Genomic DNA, 19,837 nt, shown 5'->3' on the forward strand with positions numbered 1-19,837 from the left:
TTTTTTTTTTTTTTAAGGGAAAAAAGTCAGTGAAGAAAGATGCATTCAGCCTTATTTTATAAACAATCATTCACCATGTTGCAGAACAAATAGTATTTTACCCCCTTCACATCAGGCCTTTTATTTGTACAGCCTGAAACTTGCTGCCACAGCAAAATAACTGTGAAAGTGCTTAGTCTCAGTTCAGATGATAGTCTGTAGGCCAGGTACTACCTCTACCCTTTCAACATCTGTCTTCACATATCCCACAATCTCTGCTTGTTCTTTCCTACCCTCGCCAATAGCAAACATGCATTTTATATCACTGAGATCTTTGAGCTGGCAACTTGACATGTTGTTATTTAAACGTGACAGATGAGATTCAGCACTAATAAACACAGTAAAACCAGTCCACTGCAATAACAAATATACATAAATCTGTCCTCTCCTTAGTTCCTTATCCTTTCTCTTTGTATCTCTGAAACTCTTCAATAATTTCTTGGCAGTTAATGTTCTTCCAGTTAAAGAACTTACTTATGTTCCCATTAGTCTTCAAGATATTTTTGCTATGGAAAGCTGTTTGGGCAGAAGTCACGGGTCTGCATTATTTATATTTACACACTTGCTCCCCAACATGAAATAGAAAAAAATAAATTGCCTTATCACTTTCCTGGAATAAATTCTGATTTTATATTGAATGTGCTTCCCCAAACCTCAGAGGACAAATTTGCTATCACAATGTAAGACTCAAATTAGCAGATCCAAAGGGAAGGTGTGAAAGGAGTTGTCAAAGTTCACCAAGAATTGCATCTTTCTCCAGAAAAATGATCTTTCTGTGAGCCAGTTAAAATCCTCTTACATGCCATGATGCCAAAGTGAATGACTTGGGAAAGCTGCACAAGAATACTGGATACAAGACTACCCTGGGAATGCTGTACAAGAGCAGAGAGAAGAACCTCTGTAGGCCCTTTGTAAAGGTACTGTAATAGTTGATTCAGTATAACACAACATTTATATTTCAACATTCAGATGGCAGTTTCAAGCATTAACATCACTGTATGGTGTTTGGAGCTTACAGCTTCTTCTATTCTGACAGTAAAATGGCCTCTTCATTTCAAATTTCCAGATCAATTTTACTGAGCACTGTTTTGAACTGTGTCTGGGGCCTCATGGTATTCTGTGATTGTCATACTTCTCAGCTAATCGCTGGTGTTGTAACAACACTTATCAAAACAGCAGCTTGCAGGTGCCAACAATAAAAACGTCTGAAGAGGTAATCCTCTGCATGTCAATGTGTTTAACATCCATTTCAACCATCCCATGGTCTGAATGAATTGTTAATCAAGTAGAATTGAAAACTGGCACGCAAATGGCATAACTGTTACAGCTGGATTTCAGGCTAGGAGCCAGCCAGAAGCTAAAGTTTCATTAGAAGCTATTTTAACATTCATTGGTCTGTGGGGACAACAAGCTTAGCACACAATTGGACTTTTGCTATAGCCCTCTGCCAGAGTGATTCTTCAAAGTTCATGGCTGAAGTTAACATTTTACCAAGAATCAACTGCACACTCTTTCTGTGCAGCCAACAGCAGGTTTAACCAGAGACAGAATTCTCCAGTGGCATTTTTGCAACAGTTTAACATGGTTGATTACAATTTCACTTCAGCTGTTTATGAGAAAGAATGACAATTTCTAACACAGGCTGCACAACTTTATATTTTACTTCTGACACCAGCATATCAGACACAAATCCTTATGAAGCTGAAGCCTGCTCACAGCTTTTCTTCTTTAGCATTGCAGCTCTGCAGCAACGGGCTTCAAAAACACACAACCGCCAAGAGTTAGGGAGATTTAGATGTTCTGGACTCATTCATCTGGGCTATGGAGATGAGTAGGATTGCACATTCTGCCTTATTTCATCACTGACCGAATAAGGTTCTGCATGCCAACAGCGATTCATTCTAGGGACCTTGTTGAAAACTGACAACTGCTACAAGCCCAGGGTGTATAAAATAGGCTGTTTGGGGATTTCTGTCAAGTTGCCAATTCAGCTTTTAGATTTTGTTACTGCCCCTGATAGTCTGAATGGTTTTCAAGACAAGATTTGGCCAGTGTTTGCTGTCTGCTTCATCAATGAAACATCTGGTAACATACAGCAGATCTGTAACAAGTACATGCTGACACTAAATAAACACTAGGAAAAAAAAGGATATATTTTTCACATTCTACTAATATATTTGACTTTGAGTGTATAACATGTAAGTTGTATTTAAACATATATTGGTTTGCTGAAATAAATCCTGTGTCAAAAGTTGGGATTTATGCTAAGCAGCTAAACTTTATTTGCATTAGACAAGCAATCTGCCATGCTTTTGTCAAGTCTGTTGCACAAAACATAGTTGTTTTGCATGTTATTTTCCCTGTGAAAGCAAGTCATGAATTTCATTGTGTTGTTCTCCACAAGCCCGCAAATCAGAACAGTAGATCATATACATCACACACGAGACCTTCGCTTTCACACTAAGTACTTTCCATAGTACTTAGCTGTGAAGAAAGATACAGGTGTCTGTATACTCCAGGGTATAAATGTAATTCCTGTACTTAAGGCAATGGTATCTTTTAAATTTACTGTTATTATCATTATTATTATATTTCCCTTCCCACAGCATCACTTATTACCAGGTTCATTTTACAAGTCCTTTGGGCATGTACATATCATGTAATGAACACCCTGTAAAAATCCCCAAGCAAGTGTTAAACAAGTTAGTATCAGAACTGAAAGAAGTTTAGCTGCTTGAACACAGAAAGGTAGAGAGCTAATTAGCACTCACAGCACTGCAGCACCCAAACTCTGCTTAGTATCTCTGCGTGATACTATGCTGCCCAATGAAAAAATCAACATCTAGCTTGGAGCCAAACTTGGAATCTCTAATATGGATCTCTTTTCTGCAGAGTAGACCTGGCCTTTGTTTGCTCCAGTTAAGCAAGCTATCTGCAAGACCTCCTCTATTCTGCAAAATACAACCTCAGCATATATAGGAAAAACAGCTAGTGCTGGCTGCTGAGTGCTCTAAAGACAAGAAAGATAATGCACTCCTGTACCATATGTTAAAAATAGAAATAATAAAATATATTTTGGTCCAAAATGTTATGCATGGCATATTTCATTGTAATGAAAACTATATTTTAAATCAAAAACAATGGGATCCTTCTGCCACCAATCCGAGGGGAATTAATTCTCAATATTGGTGTAGGAGCTTGGTGTTGAGAATAAGCTCTTTGTGTTTCTTTTAATCCTTTTTGAACTTTGGAAAACCTTACATTTCTCTCCTCTCTATGCAGTTTATTTTGTTTAACAACTGGTTTTCAAAGCGTGAAGACCTTAAGCTCTTGAGGATTCTAACAAAATGGTTGGGTGGGGGAATGCATTTTTTTCCTAAATAAGTAGTTTATTCATAAATGAAAACACCGACTTCCACCAGAGCTTTGAATCTCATGTTTAAATTTAAACAAATACTGTAAACTAAAGAGAAATTTAACTGTCTTCACAGACTGGATTCCAGAAATAATTATTCATGTCATAATTATTTCTAGCAGTCTATGCAGCACATCTTAGCATCAGTATGAAGGGAAGAGGGGCTTATTGGAGAAAATTTTTCTAACAAATTAAAAACATCAACATGAAGCATTATTAAAATGCTAAATTAAATGCTGGAACTAAAAGACATAGGGAATCACACCAATTCCTTTAACAGTATTGTCTTCAAGATATTACAGCTGGCGACAATGAAAGTTCTAAGGATTTAATTCAGCAAAGTATTTCAGAGCTAGCTTAACTTACGCACATGCTTTAATGCAAACTCACTAGCTAGAATTAGCACCCAACTGGAATTATCAGCCTTAAAACAAAAGGAAATGCTTTTTCATACAAAACATAATTAAACCATGGAACTCATCACCACAGGATGCTTTGGAGGCCAGCAGTATAAATAGGTTCAAAAAACCATTACAAAATTACATGAATACATAGACTATTAACCTACTGAAGACTGTTAAATTTGATTGGTTAGATGCAAACATGGTTCATGAAGTCCCTAACCTGTTGCTGGAAGGAGGCAGAGACCAGACAGTGCACTTGGGAAAGGAACATCTCAGAGTGCTGCTTTTTTTTTCAATTATTATTATTATTATTATTTTTATTTGCCCTTAAGAATTTGCTAGTAAATATCCTTGGATTCTCATGTTTCTTTTACCCAGTACCCATATTGATTTCTTGTTCTGCCAAAACACCTCTCTATCTGAGAAGCTACAGAAGACGACAAACCTGGAATGCATGACTTTCCTGCAAAAGAATAAATTCAGCAGATAAATGGGCAAGAACCTACAAAACCTACAAAATCAGTCCAACTGCTTTAAAAATACAAAACAAGATGAGAAAAGTGCTAGAAATATGATTTTCACAAGCATGCATACAAGTGAAAAAAAGAATTTAGAAACGTCTTTAGAATCTGATGTTGTTGAGGTTGAGTTTGTTGGGTGAGGTTGTATGGTATTTCTGAGCACATCTTGTAGCTCCCTGTCACTGAAAGAGGCAGGTCTGATCCAGGCAGTAGGATCTTTTCCTTCCTTGGAATCAGATTCAATGCTTGTCTAACCTTTGGTGAGCTGAACCTGGCTCACTAAATCTGCACAAAATAACCCAATAACTTACAACAAATCAGTAGTTTTTTGGTGTTGTTTTTTGCTATTTTCCAGTTCAGTGATCTGAATCAGCTCACTAAGTGGTCAGATAAGGCCCTGATCTGGCACAAGGGAACAAATGGCCAACAGTGGAGCCACCCCTTTTGGCTGCACTGAGTTGTATCAGTCAAGGTATCTCATGGAGCTTTGCTCTAAGTAGTCTGGATAACTGTTTCTGCAATCTGATGGGTCAATGATTTTCGATTAGAATACACGCAGAATTATTTCAACTAAGAAGTCATGCCTGTAAAGTTCATTTTAGTCTATGGTACTTGATTTTCTTCATTACCTTGCAACAGATATTTACCTTCAACTCCTGGAGAACCACATACTACAGAATGGGATCTTCTACAGAAGAGACTGGCACAGAGAGCATGTCCAAACATATGGTGATAATCTGACTGACATATAGTGTTATAGATGTGCAGACATGGGAAGTGACAGATATTAGGAGCACCAAAGATTAATGTACATCCTTGCGTTCCCCCTGGGTTACTTATAAACAAGAACAAATTTGCTGCCATTTTACTGATGAAACCCTTATCCCTTCTCATGCATTTATATAAAGTAAACTATTTTGTCAGTGAAAAACTACCTTGTCATTCTCATAACTCCAACCTTGTGTTTCTAAGATTCTAAGATAACCCCAACCTGAAGCTCATGTTCTGGACAGGAAGTCTTAACAACAGCTGAATTCTCGTGGCACCACATAGGCACTCCTTTGCACGGATCTGCCCAGAGGAAAAAATTTAAGAGCTTGACATTTGTCCCTCACCTTTCACCTCTGCTCCCCAGTTTGTCTACTCCCTCCTCCACCCTCCCTTGGGGGGGGGGGGGGGGGGGGGGCACAGATGGAGCAGCAGGGGGCAACTACCAACATGTATATTACATTAAGTATCAAGGATTCCTCACTAACTGCTGTTTAACTCAAAAGATGCTGCCTTTGAAGCTTTACATCTTGTTTCAGAGTGTCAGACCTTGCCTGTGGCACCTGTAGCTGAAGCCAGTGTGGGGCTTGTAGTATATCACAGACCTGAGAAATGCAGCATTGCTGCCTGGAGGTTCTATATGTTAGTATAGCATTTACAGGTTTTAATAAAACATCTCAATTTGTCTAAATCTTTGCAAGGCTAAACAAATACTATATGTAACTTGAAATTTCCTCTATCTTCCCTGCTGTAGAACACATAACACATGGGTTTTCTAACACGTGCAAATTATATCTGCTAACAGAGCATGTGTGCTGAGGCAGAAGGGCAGCTCAACATCATTCAGCCAACAAGGCAGTTATCTTTCCTGAGCAAACTCATGAGGACTCTAAAATGGCCTTCTAAAGCACAATTCAAACATGACTTTAACTGGTTGTTAAATATTTGCAGAAAAAAATAACTAATTCTATTGCTCTGATCAGCAAGACAGACTTAGACTACCAAGGCATTAGACTACCAGGCCAGACTCTGGCCAGCTTTGCCAAAGGCTGACCCACGCAGTCTCAGGCAAAGCAATCCTATTCACGTTTGGTCTCAGTAAAACATGTACTACAGTACTGTTCTTTCTCATGATTCAAATATGAGCACCCACCTCTCAGTGCATTCGTTTTCTCAAATCTTAGGGCAACAGGACGTCATCTTGCATCACAGATACCAGAGTAGCAGAACTAATACTGGTTCACAGGTAATGTACAAAACAAAACTCAGATTGAGAACAGTGGATTCTTTGTTAACCTCACAGCACATTTGTTTGAACTTAGAAAAATCTCGGGGTTTATGTTATTTGGTACTGGAATTCCGCATCACACCTACACGGCTTATTTTAAAAGCAAAACTAGACATCTTAGATAAAAAGAAAAATGAACAAGTCACTCACTGAGTGATTTTCTCTGCCAGCACATCTTGCAGCTCACAAAATTCAGGGAATACTCCATTGGGGCCACAGCTGCTGCATTTTCTACAGATCCTTTTCTTAAGCCTCAATGTTTTCCTTAATTTAGAACTAAGAAAATTTCCTAATTTTTTCTTAATCTCTCACTAAATTAAAAACATATTTTCTTAATGTTCTAATTCTTAATCTAAACATTCTCTCTCTCTCTCTCCCCCTGAGTTCCCTGATCACGGTTTAATTGCTGAAGTCATGAGGTAATAGCCATGTAGAAGCTAAATTTTTCTTTCCCAGACCAGCAGAAATTTGGCAGTAGAAACGTGACTGCAAGCACCAGGCCTAGAGCACCGGGACTAGAGAAACTTCTGCTACTACTGTCTTCACAACAGGCCATTTATTCCAGAAATAGCTGAAAATCTATCTGTTGGAAGAGAGTTACAATGACTGCGGGGAAAAAATGGCTTTCAGTATGTCTTGGGGCGCTTAATTTATATTACATGTGGGTATAGAAAGCACTCACTGTGGACAGAATACATAACTAAAATGAAATTTTCCAGAAGTTCTCAGAGAAAACCTTAACTGCCATCAAAAGGCAACAGGCATCATTAGTTACAGGCTTTTGTGAATGCCTTAATTGAGTGAAAGAGAAAAATGAGGCAGAATAAGCATATAGCTATGCTTTTATCTGTCCCTGTCATAGGCTCTGATAAAGTGGAAAAACATAACTTATAATAGGCTTGCCGAAGAGAGGCCCTATGGGGGCAACGTAGGAGGAAGAGTCCTGTGGCCCCTGTCAGTTCCCTAAATATTCACTCTGAAACCAGAACTATGTCAGGAATCCCTATCTTTCCAAAAAAATAAAAAATAGAAAACCACAACCGCAAGTTTTTTCCTACTTAAAAATGGCCAACAAGATTAAATTCAAATTCAAGGAAAAAAATTCCTGGACTGCATCTTTTAATGCCAAGTTTCTGCCTGGAACAAATTTTTGTGGTTGCATATTAATCCCCTAAAAACAGCATAGAAATGTTGACAGCTGTTGTAGAAGTTATTCACGTTGGTCCTTTACTTCCACAAAGTTGCTAAGATCTTGTATTTAATTATCTATGCCTAATTATCATGCCAATGTTTAAAAAGAAATCTATCCCCACTACATTGATTTTCAAGAATAGGAGCCGGTATCTGTTTGTAACATCAACATGGGTTACCATTGGCCAGGGAACTCCCAAGCTCTTCATCAGTACCATGCAAAAGCCAACCAACCAAAACAACAAAACAGGACTTGCTGAAGCCCTTGTGGTTCGGGAACACTGGTGACACAGAGACATCTTACTCCACTGGGAGCCAGCTGCTGGGAAAAGGGGCTTCACTGCTCTATTACTGCCTTTGAAAATCTGCTTGAGAGCTAATTCAGCATCCTGCATTTACAGATAGTGACTACATCTCCTATAGAAGCTTGCTGTGTAAGAATTAGCCAAGAATACTGCTGAAAACATTTCAGCAGAATAAAGGACCCAAAGGCACTACGAACTTTTAATTAAAAACAGAAACAAAACAAAACAAAAAGCAAAACAACAGAAGTTAATTTTAGCCTATAGCTGGTAGGAAAACATGACATTTGATTATTATCATGGAATTTTCCAAGCTTGCTGATAATTCCCTTGGAAACAGCTGTATCAGAGTTCTTTTTAGATGAGATTTTGTTGTACATCACTAGAACTGCTTTAACATACAGCAAGTTACCTACTATTTGGTTTTGTTGTTGTTGTTTGTTTTTGTTTTTTTTTCAACACCATCACCAGTTGGTAAAACAAGGTATTTCTTCACTTACATATTGTATGTGCCATAAGATTGGAAACAGAATAATGAAACACAGCATTAAAGCCATCATGTAAGCAAGTTTAATAAAACAATGACAAGAGCCAAGAGTCTTTTCCTTTTCATTATTAGCTCGTTTCAAAGCAGACCCATAGGAGGAGGAGATGCAGAGCTTGCAGAGAGAAATTACAGCCTTGTCCATTACTCACGGGGGTAGGAATTTCCAGATTTCTAGCTAAACTGATAAGAGGAAGCAGGACCAGGACCAGGCAAGGATACACTGAAGGCAGATTTTGAGTGGAAACTGGCTGCAATTTCAATGGACAGTTTGACCAAATTGTGTTAAATTATTTCCAGCAGGACCCCAAAAACTATACCCTGATTTTTATGAACATAAGCTATAGATGACGCAATGAGGGTTAGAGATGCAATTGCTTAGATGTTATAATTCCTAACTGTAGAGTGCCATAGAATGTACACTATTTGAATTTTTGCTAGCAGACAGCAGTTAGGATGTAAAAAAAAAAAAGAAAGAAAGAAAGAAAATTAAGCACCCCTCTCTTGGTGGAGTTGAAACTGAAACTTTTGGCAGGAGTTTACCACAAGATAGTACAATTAACACCCAAAAGTTTTGCAGGGATATATTTATTTCTACCAAAATACTTGTTTCTACAAAAATATAAATGTTTGAGTTAAACTGTTGTCTTCTTGTTTTGGATTGCTATTTTAAGACTATCAATATTTTACAATATCATGTAAAAACCTCACTGTTATTGTTTTCAATTTGCAGAAACTTTCAGAATCTGTATTCTTGGGTCCAATTTGTGTTTCTGTTTGTTTTTTCCTCCTTCCGAACAAGAAATTCTGGAATGGAGTTCCCGTTGACAAACAAACGGATGATGATGACATTGTATTTCAGTTTGATTGTGAAGGAAGAAATCATATTAAACCACAGATTTTAAAAAATTGTATTCAAAAATGAGGAAGCATGTCAAAAGAATATTGGTTCTAATTAATTTATTGTAAAATTATTGTGATTCATAATCCTAAGTTTGAAATGTATGATTAAAAGCCCTTAGATTCAGCTACTTGACCAGTGATTATATTCATAAAAATCATCAGAAATTGAGAGGGATTTACCAGTTACATGCTCTCTCCTGTAATTTTAACTCTGTAGAAGTGAGTAAAACGGGCACATTAACATCCAGCAAATTCTTTACTTTTTAGAGTGAAGTAATGTACCTTGCAAAGAATGTTCTGAATTTCAGCTATTCATAACTGAGTATAACTGCTCATGAGCAAGAGGTGAGCTAATTGCAGGCAGCTCTGTTAAGTCTCTATTCATTCAGCTGATAAGGTCAAAAAGGTTAACACTCAAGTGGAAAAAAAATAATTATAAAATTAAAATGCTATTCTAAAGTGAAAGGACTACCTTCGCCTGTGTTACTGGCTTCAGTTCTAGGCAGCAAGTAGGCAAAAGCAAAGTTGAGGGAGACTAGTGAAGGAAATGGCTGAAGGAAAGACTTCTCTTTGAAAAAAAGCATGGATGAAAGGAACATAAATGTTTATTTTAGAAAGGAGATTAACAACAATCAGACTCTACAAAAACAATAAATGCTGCAGGAAAAAGACAAATTTATTTTTGGCTATTCTCACTTTAAAAGAAAAATGAGATATTCCATAGGGAGTTGGTGGACAGAATTCCTAAAATGGATGAACAGAAATCTTTGATGAAATATGTTTAATCCATGAAATGTACTGTTGCAGGTATAATTAAGGCTAAGACTTCAGCAGATACAAATTAGGACTGAATGGCTATGAAATCACCAGGCATCCAAAACACCAAGGGAATTTTGCACGGCACATGTTTGCAGCCTTCTACATTGCCCCCATCCCTCCTTCTAAGAAACAAATGCAAAACAAAGACTAAAACAGAATATAAAGCTCCATGGTTCAGGGAGGAAGTCAGCAATTAAAAAGAAATCTAAACCATGGGCAGGTTATGTCAGAATTGTACTTCACAGATTTTCGGCATTCTCTTCAAAACATCTGGCTCAGACTATCAGAGATAGACTTCTGGACTACATAAATCACTGTTCTGAGCTTGCATGTCAGGTTTAGATTTTGCCTTTATATTGTGGGTATTTTGCTTTTCTATCTCCCTATCTGTTAGAGACACAGTCAAAGCTTCCTGTGTTTATGGAATGTCTGCAAAAACCACTAGCTTTTTGGTGGGGAGAACTGACCACAAGTGCTGAATGTTCAGAGATTGTCACAATAGTAATCTGATGATTAAAAACAGGCTTTGGGAACCAGAATACCCCTCTCTTCCTTCCCCAAAATCAGAGTACTGATTTAAACGCATGCACTTTTAAAAAGGAAGATGAAGGATATTTTTTTTCAGTTAAGGAAAAAATAAAGGAACTTTTTTTTCCTAGCAGCAAGAACTTGGGATTGTGTCAGTTTTGAACTTTGCAAGTTTTTTCATCTGTGCTTGCATCTCAGTTGGGCATTTTCTCCTACTGTGCACACATATGTAAGTAATCTCTAGTATTTTCTGTGGAGGAGGGGGAATAAAAAGCAACAAACAAACAAACAAAAACACCCCACCACTGTGCGCAAAATGCTCACTAACTCCTTCATTAGTTTGTTGATAAAACTACCAAAGCAATGGCTTTGGTCTCCCCCTCTCAACAGGTGAGAGTTCATTGAGTGAAGCTTGGAACAAAGTGGCATAGCTTTTGCTAGAACCACAGTCCAATGCCCTAAAGCAATACTAATGAAGCACCAGGACTGCAAATATTCCCACCCAATGGATATACTCTTCAGACCACAGTGAGCTGGTATACGGTACAGCACTGCCTCGCTACACCTTACTACTAGCCTTACTGTAGAACTGAGGAGCTGAAATGCAGAAAGGTGAAAACACCTACCTACTGTAGGAATGCTCCTGAGATAATGGACTTCTACTCTGGTCTCCCAAATATGAAAACAGTGATACACAATTGCTGGAACATCTCTTCCTATAGGTACTATTTATTCCCTACCTTGCTTTCCTGACTTCCTTATTTAGATGAAGACACCAGCCACATATAGAAAAAAATCATGTTAAAATGAAAAATAAACATTTTTGATGTAGTGAAGAAAAAAAAAAAACAAAACTTTTCTTTGCTAGGACTTGAGAGTACAAAGCTCATGCAAGTGGAGCTCAGGACAAAAAAAACCACACACACAAAACCAAACCAAAACAAACAAACAAAAAACTATAAAACTGCTGTATGACAAATTCTGATGAGACCCTAGGTCCAGTAACTTTCTTTTCTCATGACAAGCGATCATGTGACAATCACTGTATTTTTTTCTCACTGCAATGAAGATGCGTCTTGGGCTTTATTCAGAACTGTGCAGAACAGCCCTGCAAACTAAATTTCCAGGAACAAACATTCACTCTCTCCTCACCCCTTCAACCCCCTTCCTCCAAGACAGTTGGTCATCTGAAACAGCGTAAGAGTGGACACTTGCCATTTGGTAACTCATAGTCTGCACAGTGTAACTGAGGACATGAAGAACATGTTCAGTTGAAACTGTAGATGAATTTTAGGTAGGAAGAATACAGTTACTCACACTGGACTTTAGTCAGAAGACAGGAGTTATCAGCACTTGCAAAAAAGAGCAGGTAGCTTAGACTTCTGCTTATCACATCCAGTATCTCTTGTAGTATCTTAGAGCCCCCAATAATGGCACATCAAGGAAGGAAGCCAGGACAGCCATATTTGCTGTCAAGCTGACATTTTCCAACCGCTGCTAGTACTGCCTTTGTTTCTGTAAAAAACAGGAAAAAAAAAACACATTAGAAGTGGAGAATAAGCAAAAAAGCACACAAAATCAGCAGCAACATTAAAAACTACGAACCATAGCAGTATAGATCAATTGCTTGTAAGTGAAAGAAGGCATTATTAGCATGTAGATCTATCCATGATGGGAATTTGTTCAGGGCTCTCCTGCTAGGATGGTCCAATATTCCCTTTAACAGTCTTGCAAAAAAGGTTTCAGAAACGAAAACTATCATTTGTTAGGAGCTAAGATGAAAGCAACCTTGATTTCTGGTGTGGGCAGAGGGTTGATCAATCCTTCTGTTCTTTAAGTACTGCCTTTTAAAAACCCAGTTTTACTAAATTCCAGCACTGCTTGCTCCCTTAGTAGGCTGCTTGTGGTGTCATTCACTCAACCAAGTGTATTTTGGAGCAGCCAGTTTCCTTTAGAATGTGCATTTATAAGAAGTTGGTGTTACTCCCTGCCTTTCGCACTCAGACACCTCTTTGAGCTATCCTCAAGTGCCTCGGCCAACTTAATTAGTCCAGTCAGGCCAGGCTCATTTCTTGGGCACCAGAATTTGACAGCTCTGGTCAGCAGACAGATATCTGGGGCTAGGTTTTTTATGTTTTAATTTTGAAATAATAAGGAAGGAAAGGAAAAAAATAGGACTGCTAGCCTATGGAGGTGGTGCCATCCATCCACTTGAGATGCAAGTACAAAAAATAATATGATCCCATACTTCACAACTTTCACTCCTGCAAGGTTCGAAATAATGCGACAACGGACAGTGATAAGGACTGTTGTTTGTTTGTGGTTTTTTTGCAATAACAAACTGCAAAGCAGAAGTTTAGTCAGAGATGTGAAGAGAGGCAACAGTTAAAGAACACTGTTCCTTGACTAAGGCATGATAGTTGATGCAATGAATTATTTTTGTTTGTTTGTTTTAAGGCATAAGCCTAATACAGTAATTCTTCAACTGCATAAGCTACTAATTTATTATATGAATTATATTTCCCATTGGTAATTATGTGAAGAGAAGAGAGAGAATACTCCCTAGAAAACAAACGCCAGATACTCTGCAATGGCCAAACTATTCTACATGGAGTATGTTCACATTCTGTGGTGATGGGCAGCAGCATAGGCCTCTAATAAGATGTTGGGTTTTTTAAACACCTTTTCAACTTTGTTCTTAAAGATGTATGTTTTTGAACACAAGTATTCTTTCAATGCATTACTGTGCAGTACATTTTGGAATGCATACGGAAAGAATAACAGAATTAGATATTTAAACTGATAGACCTTCACAATGGGAAGATGGATGATAAAGTTTGAGACAATTTTTCTGGAACAATCATTAAGGATAAGAAAGAGAAGCCCATGAAAGAAGCATTAATGAACGATTAGGAAACCAGCAATAGGGTATATTTAAGGTGATAGATTTTTGAGAGACTTTAATTAGATTATTCCCAAAGAAAAAACACCAGGTAATCAAAATTATGCATAATTAGATTATCTCATGGTAAATTCCCATTGAAAGAATCCGTTCTATTCAATTCAATTATCAATGGAAAGACGAGAATGATCCTCCTGCCTGAAAATTAGGTCTCCAATGAATTTGTCTTCCAAACACACAAATGTTTCCTTTTAGCTGTTCTGAGAGCGAGGCTATGTTTTCAAGCAATACAATTAATTTCTGGAAATATCAATGCGATTTTGTGCCAAACATCTTTTAGTAACTGTTGGCTTGAGCAATACAAGGTGTGAGATTATGACGCCACAATATAGTGAAGAACTAATGAGAACATTTCATCAAATGTTCAAGGGCAAAATTCTCTTTTGGGATCCAGAAATTCTTCTGCTGCACTGTTGTCCTTAAACACAGAAGTTAGCCTGCAGAATTAATTCAAAAGATTTCTCATTACTCTTAGAGCATGTAAGTCTACTGCAGAGCAAACGTGAGCAAAATTCTTTGCTTTGACGCTGACTGCAGTACTATAGACCCCTGGGAGACATAACAGGTAAATCGAGCAGAAGTTAGAAAACAGATGGAATGTAACAACAGAAGATTTTGCTAGTAATCTCAAAGCACCTGGAGACTGTCAGGCTCAGAAGTCTCTGTACAAACTAACTGGGTATTCCATCTAAAGCAGAAACTATAGAAACGTGCATATTTAAAACCCTGCTAGAATTGTTGAATGGTTTTACCCTTGGTGTCTTTTGGATATGGACTGTGTGATACAGTGTTTTATCAAAACATAATTCAGTTCAGATCTTGGAAGCAAGAAACTTGCATTGTCCTGCAATCACTGGCTAATAAACTGTGTTTCTCACTACAGCTAACATGCTGGGAGGAGCGCAGACTTCCTGGGGCTATATTGCATCACGCTGTGGGCGTGTGTCCTTTGCATTGGACAGGCTGAATTTAGCAAGAGAGAACAGAGTTTTGCACCCAGCTGACAGTACACAGTGAACAATACCAGAGTCTGGGCTCAGAGCTGTGCCCCAGGAGAATCTTCTGTTTTCCTTGCATTGATTTTCCTCATGCCAAAACCATACTTGGGTATCACGTTTTAACTCCAGTAGGTTGAGTGAAGTGACTTTTAAGCACATGCTTGTGGTAAGCAGTTAGTTAAGGCAGGTTTTGGAACTGATAGTGATTTACATGGCAAGCTACGTTCCTCTAAATACTGTGATCCAGAGGGACATAAATGAAGTTTCATGTGAGCAAAAAGAACTGTGAGCAAGACTTGGGACACTTAAATTTTTTTGCAGTGTAAAATTAAGATTATAGAAGAAATCACCTGAAAAAATATGGCAAATATGGCAATTCTCTATGAATTAGATGTCTTAAATAAGTATGTTGTAAAACGGCATCTCCCGTAGAAACAAAAAAAAGATATATCTTGCCAGAGGCTCCTTCTGGCTTAAAACTCTCTAGCAATCCCAGCACTTGATGCAGTGATCCTATGAATTTCCCACAGCAGGCAGTGGGAATGACAAACATTCTTTTCAAGGCTATCCCCAGTAGTGGACCCCTTGCACAGACTGCTAAAAACAATCCCTTAATCCCCTCCACTCAGCGCTGACCTAAAGGAGCAGAGGATCAAAACACAACCCATAGAATGACCTCAGCTTGCTCTGTAACACCTCACCAAGGGTCAGAGGTGTCAATAAGCTCCCCGTGGGCCTTTGCTCTGCTCTAAGGAATGTGCTCTGTATCAGACAAACAGGAAAGCTCCTTTAGAAGTATGTAACATATATACAGGGACTATTGGCCGCCTTCCTTATGAGATCTATATGCAAAGCAGAAAGCAAAAATTAAATGTATCCAATCAGCTTATCCAGGCCACATTTCTCAATGCTTATCGTCTACTTTTCACTTTCCAAATAATTTCTCAGTTTCTCAAAATGTAGCAGAGGACACTAATGGCACAACAATTAACAGTAATTACACAAATCCCGAACTGAAAAATAAGAACATCTCAAGCAGTCCGCAGCTGTTGTCAACTTGTTAAATGCACTGTTTTCCATTTTAAGCCTTAAGGCCAGGAACAAAACTGCACAGTGAAGACCACAATCCAGATTCTCTCCTATTCCTTCACATACAGGGTCAGAAGAGAGGTAGAGAGTTTAGATAGATCTGTAAATCTAATTAAAATGGCTCTGACAGAAGCCTCTGTTCAAATTTGTCTCAAAGCTACAAAAGGTTCGATCGTTCACTCTTTGGAAAGCTATGAATTAGCTGCTTGTTATCCTATTAATTACATCTCTCCCTCTAAATTCAGTGACAGCAATACAGAAACATGAATGTGGTGGCAAATGTTGCCCCTTTGACATACTGAAGTCAACTTACAAGCTATTCATGGCTTTGAGGATAATCACTTATCTTTTGGCATATTTACTCTGCTACTCTGTTGGGATTCCCTAGCTATCCGCTTACCTAGACATGAGATCTTTCTCTGAAGAGATAAGCTAGAAAACCTGGATCTTTTGGACAGTTATCAAGATTTTCCTCAGTATCAGTTTATAATATTTGCTGCCTGTGACAAAACTCGGCTAAATGAGCAAATAATGTATTAAAAAAGATATCCCATACCTGCATGTTGAAGACTCCTCAGCATTCAGACTCCATTCCAAAATAGAATTCATAGGTTGCTAGAGGGACTCAGGGATCACAGCATCACAGAGATGTGTCAGTTAATTCTGAAAAAATAAAAGGAACAGAAATCACAACACTACATCTTGGGAGCATATCACTTTTCTATTGCTTAGCACGTTAGCAAAGAGGCACACTTTTTACATCAGTCTTTTCACCAGTACTCCTCTGACCAATTGCAGTCTGGAGGAAGCAGAAAACAAAGTAAGCCAAACACAAAACAGAACATGCATTTGCACACTCCTGTGCACTTCCTTGCAGGAGACACTAAGTAAAATGGAAAATACTACAAATTACAGAAGAACAGTTTGCATATATTCTCATATTTGTCATGGTGACAATGTGTGTGATGATCTTCCTGTTGTTTTCCATATAACTTGGTGGTCCTTGGACAAACACAAAAACCTACCCTAGGGCACCAATACATTTTATTATTTGTCAGCATGCTGGGCAGATCCAGTTCAGCATACCATGCACCCATAGCACATGGTGTATGTGATGGCCCAGTACATAGCTTTCTTTGTCAGTTGAGCATAGCCTGAATGAATCCAAAAACTGGTGACTTCTTTCTCTCCTGCTCAGTCCACTTGCAGCTAAGCCATACAAAGAACATCTCACATACTAAATGTTTGGATCCCTGGATCTCTATCCAAAAGATGGGAGATTCGCTTAGTAGAAAGGGCAGACAAGCTGTACTGGACACTTACAGCTGTAAAAGGATCAAGGGAGTTTCTGCCTGGAGGATTTTATTGCTCTTCTGCTGGGGTTTCTACCAAGAGAAGCCAGTTGCAAAGCCCCCAGCAAAGCTGACAGCCTAGGACTTGTTCCATGCACTTGGTATCCCTACACTGTTTTCTAGAATAAAACTAGGTGAGATGAACTATATAAAAGCAAGGGTAGCATGAGGGTTGTGTCTCTGCTCTGGCACATTCTATCCTCTTTCCACTATGGATACATTGGGAACTACAAGTCCAAGGAATGCTAACTCAGATCCTAGAGAACTTAGATGCTTCCAGAGCACTTCCCTTTTCTATCACAGTTTGGTGTGAAGCAACTTAAAAATAGATTGCCATGTCAACTAGACCTTGGATTTCCACTGGCAGAGTAGCAAAGAGCATTGTCTACCTCCAAAATCAAGTTCTGGATCAGCTGACAGAAGCAACAAGGGAGATGCTGCTTTAGACAATGTCATTTCTGGAGATTACGCAAGGTTCTGCAGATGGCCAGACCTGCACATCTGAAGCATTTGATAGAATCAAGGTCCAGATGGGTAAGACAAGGAAATTTTCAAGCGCAGTATCAACTTACTAATCACAAAACTTAGCAATCTGAGATGAAACCTTACTGCTTATCATAAGCCTGCTAGAATATAAAGATTTGTTTGTCTCTTTCCTACCTGAATATATGCCAGCTTGGATTTAATGGAATTCCTAATTTAAGATCACACTTGCATCACAGCACTTATCTCAAGTCAGGTTACTTGCTTCCTAAAGAGGAAGTTATCACTATAGTCAACGGATGCTACTTTCTGCATTTAGTCTTCCTGACTCACAAGAAATTAAAACATTCTTCTTCTTCAGCAGCTCCCACATGCCAGACCTTTCTGATACCCATCTAAGTCCCAACCCAGCTCACTTATTCACTCACAGACTTTTTTAAAGTGCTAAGGGGCCTTAGAAATTATCAGGCCATTTCTTACGATGTCGTTTGTTGCATTGAAAGGTCACCGCCTCTGGGCTATGCTGCCATCATTCCGATGGCATCTGTTTCCACAAACACATCTGAGCTAGCTTGGTAGCACTGTTGGCACAGAGGTACAGAGCTAGCTTAACACTGCATCTTATGTATTCAGCCAGCTTCTTAAATAGATTTTACAGCCTATTTTTCCTTAACTGTAACTACACTTAGTGGTGAAATAGCCTGTTTAAGGACAGAGGTATTAAATCTTCGGTCAGAGCCTTCCATTCTAATTTTATCTTCTGCTCTAGTCTAGTCTTTTGAAGGAAATGTCTCCAATAAAGGCATTTTCTAAGCATTTTCTTTTTAAAATAGAAAAAGCAGAGATGTAGAGGCAGAATCATGCTTAAAACAGCTTGGAAGGAAATGCTGTGATCCCCAGGGGGGTTGAGAAACATGTGGGTTTGGGATGAAAAGAACCAAGCCAAGAGCTAGCTGGCCACTTCCAGCTTTCACACCATAAATCGTTACATTCCTTAATAGTCAGCCAGCTTTCACATACAGAAAGAAACTGAATACAGTAGGATGTAGCAGACAAGATACGGCTTAGTCAAGGGCACACTGTGTCAGGGATCCTTTCATACTCATAGCTGCAGTGCAAAGACACAAATGGCACAAGGCCCAGCATCTCTGTAAATCAATACAGCTGTTTATTCAAACCAAATGGCTGGCGAGAATATCAAGCTTTGATTGTTGTAGCCATTTCCAAAAGGAAATTAATAACACTTTAGGAGATGACAGCTAACCCATGTGAGAACAAAAGAATTCTTTCCAAGTAAGTTTTTATTCATTTATAGGGCATGCTTTCAGTTCACTGCTTCAAGGCAGTAATAGACAGTACCCATTATGATCAGAATTGATTGTCATAAAACCCAACAGATTAGCAGACAGATATTCCTCCCCAAGTGTTCCTGACAGTAGAAACCTCCAAAATCTATTTGCAGTTATGAATGGCATGTGTTTAAGCTTCTTGGCAATGTGTGGTAATCAAATCCCAAGATTCACGTTTAACTGCCGGGTGTGCTGAAGAGTGGCATGGACATGTGCTGCCGCAGTGACACATCATCCCCTGGGTGAGAAGCCAGACTTGGCACGACTCTGCATACAGGTTCTGCCTGGGTACAGGAGTAAGTGCAGCAAGAACACTAATTTTCTGCCATGTGATATCTCACTCTAATCCATTTTTTCCCTTTGTGGTTATGACAGCAGATACATAAATCTCTGTTACAATAAAGTAGGAAAAAACAAGAGAGAAGGACAATGTGCATCGTGAACCTCCTTTTCCACCCTATCCTGGATCATACAAATGTTGGTAGTATTTTTTTAATAAATAAATTGCTTTTCATTGTACAATTGCTCCCTCTCCACTTTCAAGGTTATTATTAATTTTATTAATAACCTCCCAAGAGATGGAAATTGATACTCTTAAAAAAGCACTATGACCTTTGACATTTTTAGGCTATGTTGTCAGATCTTATTGGAAAGAATTTAAGATGACAGGACAGGATAAATGAGACAACTTCAAGTGAGCACTGGGAACAAGGCTAAAGCCTGTTCTTTTTACACCGACTACCAATATTTTTTCACCATGCGTGAGACTTGCAGTTGGTGCAAGAGGGTAGCCCAGACACCAGTCTGGCCCAGGGTCATAATAATAACAAACTTCTTGTTTGAACGTTACTGATTAGGGTGCAAGGGGACACCTGGTCAGAG

The 19,837-nt window shown here is 38.6% G+C and overlaps 1 protein-coding gene across 1 annotated transcript in view; it reads right to left on the minus strand.

Annotated features, from left to right (window-relative positions):
* Positions 1-16,327: 16,327 nt before the first annotated feature.
* Positions 16,328-19,837, minus strand: part of TLN2 (talin 2) — a 228,549-nt gene continuing 225,039 nt past the window's right edge. The window contains exon 64 of the mRNA XM_048081274.2: positions 16,328-16,434. The gene's annotated coding sequence lies outside the window, so the exon portion shown is untranslated. The remainder of the gene's footprint in view (positions 16,435-19,837) is intronic.

This window comes from Anser cygnoides, chromosome 11 (genome assembly GCF_040182565.1).
Source record: "Anser cygnoides isolate HZ-2024a breed goose chromosome 11, Taihu_goose_T2T_genome, whole genome shotgun sequence".
In the NCBI taxonomy this organism is placed as follows: Eukaryota; Metazoa; Chordata; class Aves; order Anseriformes; family Anatidae; genus Anser; species Anser cygnoides.